General features: G+C 43.4%; 1 protein-coding gene across 1 annotated transcript in view; it reads right to left on the reverse strand.

Moving 5' to 3' along the window:
- Positions 1 to 5,577, reverse strand: part of IL1RAPL1 (interleukin 1 receptor accessory protein like 1) — a 792,200-nt gene extending 786,623 nt beyond the window's left edge. Inside the window, exon 1 of the mRNA XM_074816883.1 lies at positions 5,386 to 5,577. The gene's annotated coding sequence lies outside the window, so the exon portion shown is untranslated. The remainder of the gene's footprint in view (positions 1 to 5,385) is intronic.
- Positions 5,578 to 11,570: the final 5,993 nt, after the last annotated feature.

Here is an 11,570-nt window from a genome sequence, read left to right on the forward strand (position 1 = left end):
GAAACTGAGATATTGAGGTTTTATGCAGCAGCTGCACTAGGCAGTCTTGTAAGAGTGTTTTGAGAGTGTTGTGAGATTTTTGCTGGAAATTCCAACAGTTTGTGCTTTGTCAGAGAAAAATTTGATTCATGTAAAATATCTGTCTTTTCTAAAATAGCCAACAGGAAACATTCTTTCTCTCATGTTCCTGGCACTAATTTACTATTTTATGGAGAAGCACCTCAAGGTACATCAACTGAGAGATCAGTCTCATTGTGCAACTGGAAACATGCGTGAAAATGAAAAGGTGATGGCCCTTGCACTGAAGAGTTCAAGAATTCCAAAAATAAAATTAGTGCAGTGGGAATTGGGAACTGCAATGACTTCAAGCATCTGGGTCTCACTAGTGAAAAACAGGTGAAAGGAATATACAAAAACACCCCATTTCTGAAGAGACAGAAGCTACATCACCAATGTCTGTACATTTATACACTCTTCTGCCCCCTTTTTTAACCCATTCTGCTAGTCTTCATCTTCTTCCTCTTTTATAATGCACTATTCATTGAGGACAGCTGTGACCAACCAGAGAACAGAAAACTTTCTGACAGCACTAGCCATCCAATCGCCAAGTAGTATTACCCCTTGTCTGCCTGCTGATTGTACAGATTTGTATAGACTGTATCGGTCTTCTCAATGTGTGAATTAGGTTCCTGTGTTTCTTTTCAGAAGCTACACTGAATATTTCCTAAATTATGCACAAAACTAAAAATAAAATGGAAATAGTATCTACTGCATTGGCAAAAAATCTAAATGTTTTCATTTTCTCCCTTTCTCCTTCTTCATCCCCAATCAAAAAATCTTTGTGGGTAATTGTTGGAGTTGATGCTACGACCATTGAAAGACTATTGTATATCTGTGTGCTGTTCTTACACACATGAAATTTCTAAGCACAGACAGCAGTAAGACTGATGCCCTTGGTTCATTTGTTCAGACCTAGTTATTGAGGCATAAATACTGTGCTATAGAACACCATGAAATGATCTAGGAGTGCCTATAATACATAGGTACAGTGAGACCTAGAAAAACAGAGTACCCAGTGTTAAAACAGAGAATGAGCACTACCTGAATTCCTTGCCCTGGTCTTACATAGCTTTGGCAAATAACACAGGACCTTCCCCTTTTGCAATAGATGGAGTTCCATATGACTACCTTAGAAGAACACGCAAAGTTTAATATTAACATTAAAACCCCACAACCTTTATCTTCATTCTTCTTTCTTCCGCCTTCCCCCCACTCCAAAAGAGCTTTCTTCCAAATGTTCATTCATTTTAAGCTATCACAAGTAAAATTCATTGCTGTTTTTGTTTTAAGATATGAAAACAATACGAAAGTGCATGAAAAACGATAGATTAAATGATCTCTCCTGAGTCACTGTGGTCCGTCATCTCATTTTTAATTACATTTTAAAATAAAACAAGCATACACTTGAACTGATAGAGCATAATGGCTGCTTTGGTGCTGCATGTAAAGACTTAAAGAAACACATGGATTACTGACCTGACAGGCCATGACGGTAATCCAAAACAGTCGTTACGGTCTCTACTGTAAATTCTTCTTATTTCATGTACCCCTGACACAACGGATGCCAACAAGATAGAGGTTTATAATCGAAATGCTGACATAACCTTGTCTGTATCTGTGCAAGTAGTGCCAGTATAATTAAACTTTACAACTTGAGCACCACTAGGTAAGTTGCTACTTTTTAATCATATTAATCAGAGCTTGGATGTTTCAATTGCCATATATTATCATGCAGCATGCACTATAAAAATAAGAAGATTCCCAGCCACTAAAGATCATTGCTGTTATGAAACACAGAAGTAGATCCAAACACTTCTCTCTAAGTGCAAATATACAGAACGGAAACCTCAGTCGGTTTTCCATTTTTTTGCTTCGTTTCCCAATACATGGGTTCAATAATAGCCACAGAAAGTACTCTGAATACATTACAAGAATATCACTGAATAGTAAAAAAGCTTCATTAAGATCTGCCCTGTATATTTCAAATTTTCCTATCAGCAGTAGAACAAGTCTACTGTCTTCAGAGATAACAACAGTCAGAAGCCTGCTCTTTCAGAGGGAGGCACTGAGATTATTCTTCATGCACTGCTGTTTTCTTTAAAAGCCGGCTTCCCAGCGCTAGCAAGGAGTGGGTGGCAAAACTCTCACTGCTTTCAGTGGTCTGAGATTTGAAGCCTGGGAACGTTTTATGTAAATATTTCTCTTCACATTTTCTCTTCATTTGTCCGAGTGATTTACAGTTTTACTTCAGCAAGGAAAGTTTCCTCTCGAAGAAGCTATATTTGGTGCAAACTGAATGGATACTGCATTGGAGCAGAAATCCTCTATTTTTACCAAGTGGGTATTGCTAACTACAACAATGACATTAATCTATAAATAAAACTCGGTTGCTTACCACTTTCTATTACCCTAAATTTGCAAATCCTTGCATGCTACATGCCAATTTACATGTATCATGATATATTCCCACACTCTCAATGCCTACAGCACCAGTTTTATAACACTTTCTGTAGACAATTGTGCTTTCCTTTAAGATGTGTGGTACAGGTATGTAGCCTGTATGTCACAAGTGCTGTATGGAATTAAAGGGAAAGAGTCTGACGGTAATCGTGTGTGGAGGAACAGACTATGCCATGGACATTTCTGAAAATTATAAGAGCTGTAGCAATGCACAGGAGTTGCCATAGTGTTATTCTGACCCTGAAGGATGGAAACAGAGTTAACTTCATATCCTTTTTTTCCAATTTATTCAGTATACTCTATGAATGTCAAACTCTAAACTACATTATCAGGATTTATTAGTACTTGCCCAGACTTATCCTCAAGAAATATGAAAATAGTCATGAACGAATAGTGAACCAACTTTAAAATACTGATGTTTTCAGGGAAGCAGAGGAAAAAATGATTTTTCAGGCTGGTTCCATGGTAAAATTACCGTGAGTTTGATAGTGCATTAAATCTGGTAGGTATGTGGAGATCATGTTTATCAAGAGATGTAAAACCCACTCTGCCCTCAGCTCTTCTTAACTGAAAAGTATTTTAGTGAAATTTTGCTAGAATTAATTCAGGGCAAGATGAGGAAGGACATAGGCCAATGATAAGATCATTTATTTCAGCTGACTTAAGATTTCATCAGGCTTATGTTCTTCAGCAAATGCATCCATTAGAGAGGTATGGGGCCTCAGCAGTGTCTTTGCAAGCTCAGCTGTCTTCAGGGAGTACTCTCCCCCCCCCCCCCCCCCCCCCCCCCCATGTTCCTCTCAAAGAGCCAGGAATAGTGATTTATGATTCTAAAATGGGTATTGAAAAGTATATCCTGATACAACTATCTACGTGGACAATTCGCTAAAGAAGTCCATCTGAGTTAAACCGATGGGACGCCTGTCACACCTTTGCTCTTCACCTACTCACTTCTGAGATGCCTGAAATGTGTTAACGGACCACCTTTTAGTTTCCCTGTAAATGTAACAGGTAGATTAGTTGTTATATCTGACAACACTTTTCTTCTGAAGTCAGTCATGCTGTACTCGAAAATACCGAAGCAGCATCCTGCTAAAGCTGCGAGGCAGTCGTTGCACACGCTGAGAGCGAGACAACGCTATCCATGTTAAGCGCCGCGCATACTTGGGGTGAAACAGCACCAGCTCTGCCTTGAGCACTGGAAGAGGGGTCAGCAGAACGGCGCGTTTGGAGGTAGGTGACAGCAAGGGGGGAGGAAGATCAATTTTAATTTCGGTTTTGTTCCTCCTCCACTCAGCTGTTGCCATGCACTGAAGTCCCAGGTTGCCGTGTGACCTTGCCGAGGAGCACGCAGCCGGATCTGCTCAATGGGACCATTGTGCAGCCTTGCAGGGGCTTTTCTGGAGCCCTCTCCACGGGTGTGGCTGAATTAGCAACCAGGCAGCCTCCTCCTCCGTGAACTCCCCATCCCGGGGAAACTCCGCCAGGAGCACACTGATGCAAAAGGCAGCCTGTAAGAGGCAAACCCCTTGTCAGGAGCTGAGCAAGGATCTCCCCTCCTCTGCCCAGGTCTCCATCCCCCGCTGCCGGGAGCGCTACAAAGTTAACCCAAGTGATCAATACGCTATATGAGCATATAATTCCACTATCGGCGACTGATGCCATTGATGTAATCAAGTTACATAATCGCCGTCTTTGCACAAATACATCCATCTTCCTACAGATAGATCTGCATATCTTCTTCCATCCATTATGCATGAACCCACCAGCAGTACATGAGGCTATATATTTTCGCACACACTATATAACTTTAGCATTGCAGTGCATTGCACTGCACAACGTCATCACTATCGATTCCCTCAACCTTCCCCCATTCCCTCGATCAGAATTGATTTTGCAGAGAAAGATTACCAATGTGCATTGCTTGGATCGCTTTAAATCTTTAAAGGCTGAAGTGCTTCCCTTGCTCGCTTCTGTTCTTAAGACGACGATCATTTCTCTCCTTTTTCTCCCTGCCTGCTTCACACCACAACTAACAGCGGAATTAATTCACACACAGTCCCTCAGCCAGATGCATGTATGTATGAAATACCGAAGATAGCATCTCTGTTTGCAAATCTTCAACTCCCATACACGTGGTCTCAGGTTTCAGTAGGTAAGTTACTGGGGGAAAAAAATATTTTATAAGAGCAGGTGGATGAGAGATTTTCAGGTTAGTGACATTTACAATATTTCTCTGCTATTAAGATGAGGTTTCTTTTTCCTTACTGTCCCTCAGTTCATAATTTCCTTGCAGGATTTACAGGAACAGTTGTAATCCCAAATTACCAGTGGCATTTAACCCCCTTAGCACCAGAGCACTGTTCCACGATCAATAAGGATCGCCACCTTAAAGTTTAACAACTTGAAAAGCAGGATTTCACTACCTCCATTGCAGCTATGAAATGCAGCAGAATGCTGCACAGAGTTGGAAACATTTGTTTCAACCAGCGGATGGGATCCGATCTCATATTAAATAGATTCCATTACGGAGAGCTTCTTTACTATCACATACCCTTTTCAGTCAAAAAATATTAACCGGGAAAAAAGAAAATGGTAAAGTGGGGGAAATGAAAGACTCCTTGCTTTTACAGTACGCTCCCAAATCCAGAGGGTGCAAGAATAGAGAGGGTGGAGGAGATTTTTAATTTATTTATCGCAAAAAGCACTCAGCAGAAGACCTACTGCAGTTATTCCACTCAACTGCCAATAACGGCCGGAGCCCCTCGCATCAGGGTAATGCAGCAATCCCGAAAGTACCCATTTCAATCACACGCCACCAAGTTTAGCAATGCCGGGCTTTTGCCTGGATAAAAATGACCTTACCCACAGGAGTCTCCCGAAATATCCCTCCGGTGCGATCAGTCAGCAAGACGAGTGCCGGTCACCACACTGCGCACTCGCCCGGAGAAGCCCCGTGTTTACTCCTGGGGCTGAGCTGGCCGCGAGTGCCGCGGACGCGGCGCCCATCCATCCACCGCTGCCAGCTCCGCCGCGGGCGCAGGTAATTCCATACAGACTTCGGCGCCCCCCCGCCCCCCCACGAGTCGCCCCTTCCTTCCTAGTTCAGAAAGTGCCCGCGGCGCCGGCGGGAGGTACCATCCAGGTGCGGCAGGGGGGGGGGGGGGGCGGCGGGGGGGGGGGGGGGTGGAGAGGAGGGGGCGGCCGGCCTGGGAGCCCCCGCGCCGCCCGCGGGCAGCTCCGCGCCCAGCGCGCCGCCGCCGCCGAGGGCCGGACCCGGGCTGCCGCGCACAAGTATCCGGCGAGCGGCGGTCCGGCGGGGTTTCCTGGTGCCGGGCGGCTGTGGGGAAAGTGCTGCGGGGGCGCGGGAGGGAGGGTGCTTGCCGGGTCCTAGCACCCTCACCGTCGCGCCATAGAAGAAAAAAAAAAAAAAAAAAAAGGGGGGGGGGGGGTGGCGGGGAAAAAAATCTCCAAAGGGAAAAGAAGAAAGGAGAAAAAAATCGGTTGTCCGCTTGCCCCGAACGATACTAATCCCCGGTGAAAATGACAAGTGATCAGCAAAGAAGAGGAGGTCTTGATTGATAACCACAATCCACCCAAAATATCCTACGGAGCAGAGGAGGAGAGAAGAGAGGGAGAGGCGAGGCGAGGCGAGAGGAACCGCAGCGCATGAAGCGGTTCCGCCGTTTCCACGAGACGGGCTCGCCCGGCCGCACGCGCCCGCCGCCGGGCCGCCAGCCGGCGAAGGAGGGGCCGCTGCTGCCACCCGATGGGCGCCGCGCGCCGGGGGGGGGGGCGGGGGGGAGGGCTTTGGGGGTTTGGGTTGGGTTGGGGTTTGGTTTTTTTTGGTGGGAGGCGTGGGGAGAGGAGGGAGCGGGGACGGGAAGGCCCTTCGGAAGGGGATCCTGGAGAAAGTCCCGGGGAGCGGCCTCCCTCCCTCCCCCCCCCCCGCCCGCCGCCCCCCAGCGCTGGGGCCGCGCCGCGCCCGCCTGGACGGGGACGGGGGGGAAGGCAACGTGCGCGGGGGTCAGCCCGCTTCTCTTTCCGTGTTGTGGTTTATTTTTTGTTTTTTTTTTTTTCCCTTCCCCTCCGGTTTCCGAAGCGAAGTGTTGTTTTAGGAGAGATGATACATTATCTATTCTTGGATTTTATAAGGCAAACTGTGGGCCTCGCTGTTGCCATGGGATCTTCTTTGTGCGAACTCTCTGAACTGTGTGGGAACAGTTTTATTTCCTTCCCTTCAGATTTTTCTTTCTTTTTTTTTTTCCCCCTTCTCCTCTGTAACTCTTATGAAGACACGTATCAAAATGTAACTGCATTATTGCCAATTAAGATTAACAGCAGCTGCAAGGTGCATCTAATTAGGAATGTTAATTACCTCATGAAATAAATAGTCATTTGCAGATGTTTATAATACTAAACAAATGTTCTATAAAACGCTAACTCAAAAATTGTGACGCTCCCCCCAATAAATCTGCTCACATTCCTGCACAAAGGCGCAGGGGAGTAGACACCCCCTCTTCCCCGGCACTAGCCTTGCAGACACACGCTCACGGGAAAAGACGCGCAGAGTTGCTGGTGCATAGGCAGGCACTTGGGTCAGAGGCATTTCATACTCTTACAATCCCTTGCATGGGCTGGGAGGGTGGAGGAGAGAGAAATATCTGAGCAGTGCGAGATAAACATGCACAGTTACGCATCTGTTTATGTCTGTGTAAATGGTGCTCTCCAAAACAGGGACAAAGAGACTAGGCAACGTTCAGTTACCACTAAATCCATCCTGGCTTCCTTGTAGGGTCATAGAGGAGAATCCAAACTGCTACAGTTGTTAAACCCCCAACATCTTCCAAGAGAAGAGAGAAAAGAAAAGCAGCATGTGGGAAAGTGTGATTTTATTACAGAACATGATAATGGATTATCAATAGGCAGATAATGTGCCATGCACAGTCAGTGGGTTGCAGGAGAGGTGGGAGCTGTTGCAGAATTTGTAGAGCTTGCTCAACACCCCACCCCACCTCTCCTTATGACAGCAGAACGGCATTCTTCATGTTGGATAAATAGAAGAAACTAGAAATGAATGCAACAACCATTAGTCAAAATTCGATTTTTTAAACACAGAAATTAACGTGACTGGTTAAACCAGGCATTCAGATATTACTATGATGAGTGATCCATATGCGTGGGTAGGTAAAAGAGATGAAAAACTTCATGGGCTTCTCTTTGTGGATCAGTACAGGGCATTTTAAGTTAGCTAAAATGACTCATACTATCTACTTCAGAGAGATGGTTTGGGTGCTTGATTTAGAAGCCCAGTCACCCTAGCTGGTTGAGAGAGGCAGAGAGAGGGAAAGAGAGAGGCTCCCAACTTTGATTCTCACCGTTATGCTTTGGGAGAGCTGCTTTCTCACCACTGAGGACCGATACCAGACTCCCAGCGTAGTCACCTCCATTAGGTGACACCAAGAGTCTTCTTCGTTCCTAGACAGATCCACAAGTGCTCGAGGCTGGCTGTGCTCTGCAACTGGCAGAGAGTAGGAAGGAGGTACTGGGGGTTAACACATCAGCCAGGCACTTGACGTTTTTGCCTTCAGTTTCTGATGGTTTACAGTTTTCTCTTCGGCTGATAGGCAAGTCATTTAATCTCTCTGTCCTTTTGTTCCTTCTCTGTATAATGTGAGTTAACACTCCTCTTATTCACAAGGGTGCAGTGAAGATAAAAAGGCATTTATGTTTGTGAGGTGTTCATATACAGTGGTCATGGGAGCTATATAAGTTCCCAGAGAGGCTGATTAAGGGTCTGGCAGGAGAAAGGGAAAATGAAAAAGGGTGGAAGCCAAAAGGTGTGAACAAAATACAGTGTAATTGCTTAAAACGTCTGAAACCAGACTAATAACAGAGAAAAGCTGTAGACCATTCACACGTGCAGAATACAAACCACCTGCGTTCTTGGGTTAAATTCATCCCTGGCTTAAGGAAACTGGATTCAGTTCATTTCTGAGTTACTGAATTGCTATCAATATTTTTTTTTCAGCCACATACTGAATCTCTGTTTGGCTTTGTCCTCCCATTAATAAGTACGGCATTTATAATATAGAAGGGGATCTCCTTTGTCCTCATCATGACTTGAGTGTTTTCAAAGTATTTCACCAAAGAGAGAAGCAAAATCTTACCTGTTTTCTAAACATTGTTTAATTCCATGGCATTCAATACATGCTGAATGGGTTAATATGAATGAGTAGCATACTTTGTACCTGCACCATGTGTATGATCTTGAGGCATTGTGTCCCTTGAAGTAGGGAAGAGGCACAAACCACATCCTAATCTACACTTCAGTAAGTGACTTCAAAAGGATTATCCCATTTAATGTGTATTACGGAAAGCGGAAACAGTGCAGTCAAAGTAAACTTCCTCTTCTAAAAGTAATACATACATAAAATGAAAGGGCTGACAGATTATATGGCTCTGAAGAGCACTACCATCACACAGAATGCTTTTAGTTAGTAAATTCAATCTGCTCGAATGGGTAGTACCCAAGAGCGAATACCATCCCTTAGCTGCATGGTGTCCTTCAAAACTTCCTGGCCTCACCCTCACCTTGCTGGCAAGTCTGTTCAGAGGGTCCAAAGACTGGCAGGACTTGATTTCTCACTACCTACTGGTTTCAATTTGTATATTTATTTCCCACTTTTTAACAAATGCAATGGGAGAAACGGTCTAAGTAACACAAACACCAGCACTTGCACATTCTCTTACTCAGGGTGCATATATAATAGAACTATGACATGATATAAATCTAACAGCATGGAAAACAAGCATAGTTTTTTAGATTTAAAAAAATAAATGATATCAAAACTTCCAAAATATACCTTCCCCCACTAAAAACACCAAACAGAAGCCCTGCTCATGTAAAAATCTACATCTGAACCCTGTAAATTGCAGTCTCAATCTAAATACTAAACAGTTTCAGTAAAGCAAAAAAGGTCAGCATTTTCAGCATTTTTTCTTTTCCCCTTTTCAAAACACAATTGCATTGATCTTATTAAAAAAGAGCTTCCCTTTTTGTCCACTTCTGGCATGATTAAGTAGTCTGGATGCTTCAGAGAGAACAAGGTAAAACCTGAAAACTGCTATCTGTTTAACTTCTCTGATTCTCCTTGAATTCTTCTGTATTTTTTTATATTTTTAATATATGTATACTTTCATTTTATTTATGTTGTGTGCTTTATATATTGTACATTACATAGTACATATTTTTAATGAGCCCGGGCAAGAGTGTTCAAGAGAAAAAGGTATTCCATGTCATGTGAAAATGTCAAGAGCAATTCCTTTTACAGAGGAGCCTGACTCTAAAGAGTACGTATCTAGTCAGGGAATAATACTCATAACTAAGACATTTAATCACAAAAATTCTTGTTTATAGTCTCAACTGCAGTTATATTTTTCTATTCCTGAACTACATATACGCTTTCATAAGTCTAAGCATGCTGTACTCACTGCCTAGCTATGTTGTCCCAAATGCTACAGTTTTACCGTGCTTTTCTTGTCGGTACCAGGTTTGTGTGACTAATCCAGCAGCTTTGTGCAGAGCATGTCAGACAGCCCAGGCTATTTGATACATAGCTCTGCCAGGGCCTTGCTGTCTCTATATGCAGCTGAGACAAGCCTTCCTATATCGGGTAGGCATCAGTTGTAGGTGGCCTGAATGAAGCACTACGACACCTATAGATGAAAAGTGACATTACATAGAAGCTAAATATCTTGTTACTACTTGCGTGGGAGGATACTTTCATTCAGAAAGCCATTCCTTCAAAATATGCATTTCATTGATTCTTAATGTTTAAAGAAGGTGGAATTAGATATACATAACAAAAAATTAGCTTGCTTGTCCTGCAACTTACTGCTTTAACCTAATTTAGCAAAGGATAACGTCAAGATAATTAAATGCTCATCTTTTGAATATTTTTAATTTTGTAGAATAAATGATTACTTGCTGTTCCTCTAGTCTCTCATTAGGGTATCGCAAATGAAGATAATATCTATCCATAAGCTACTTAGAACATATACCTCATCTATTTAATTAAATAGTACTCTATCACAAGATGAGAAAGCTAAAAATACGGGGTGCAATCATGCATTAAAAAAGATTTGTACGTTTCATTTCAGAGTTGCTGCTTTTATTTTTTTTCCCAAAGACCTAAGAGAAGGCAGTAATAAAGGATTATTTTCCTTTTAGGATCTGTTTACTTTTAGAATATTCAGCAATATAAATCTCATACGATTCCTATAAAGTCAATAGAAAGGCTCCTACTACTTCAACAGCAATTACAGCAGGTCTTGCACTGCTGTTATCCGACCAAAGATCATAAATTGGAGATTTTAAATATAAGCATTGTTTGGAAAAAAGTTGCATAAGAACTATTGACTCGAGTTAGGAGAGTAATGCAGCTCGGCCAGCAACATACACTCAGCAGCGGCCAGAACTGAATGACAGCAGGTGAGAAAGGCAGGGCTGATGAAAAGCAAAAGTGATACTCGCATAATATACCTTCCAACTTCTGACAGCCATCAGTTCAGGGATTTTCACTTTTTTTAATGCTAAAATGCCAATCATAGATATGAAAAGTGTTAGAAATTAAGTGACATGTGTGATCTGAATTGCAAAAAAAAAAAAAAAAAAATCCTAAAGGAAAAAGCAAGAAAGCAAGCAAAACCTTGTTGAGTCATCCAGCTGCTTATTAAAAAACTGACTTTATTCTTTCTATTATTTTTTTCTTTTTTCATTCTAAAAATTGCCAAAAGGTGGAATATGTGCCAGGAGAGCAGATCCCACCAGCCACAGCTCCCTTCCCGCTGTGCTTCTCCCCTGCCCGGGACACTGCCCAACACCTTCACCACCTCCCACTCTGGCCTGCTGAACCCCTCTGTCACTGAAAGATTTTCTCAGGAGGAAAGGATTTTTTCATGGCCTCCTGCCCGCCTGCAGGCAGGCCAGGGCAAGCAGTGGTGGGGCAAGCCAGAGCAGGCCAGGGCAGGCAGTGGCAGGGCAGCGT

The sequence above is a fragment of the Strix aluco genome, chromosome 2 (assembly GCF_031877795.1).
Source record: "Strix aluco isolate bStrAlu1 chromosome 2, bStrAlu1.hap1, whole genome shotgun sequence".
NCBI classification, from domain to species: Eukaryota; Metazoa; Chordata; class Aves; order Strigiformes; family Strigidae; genus Strix; species Strix aluco.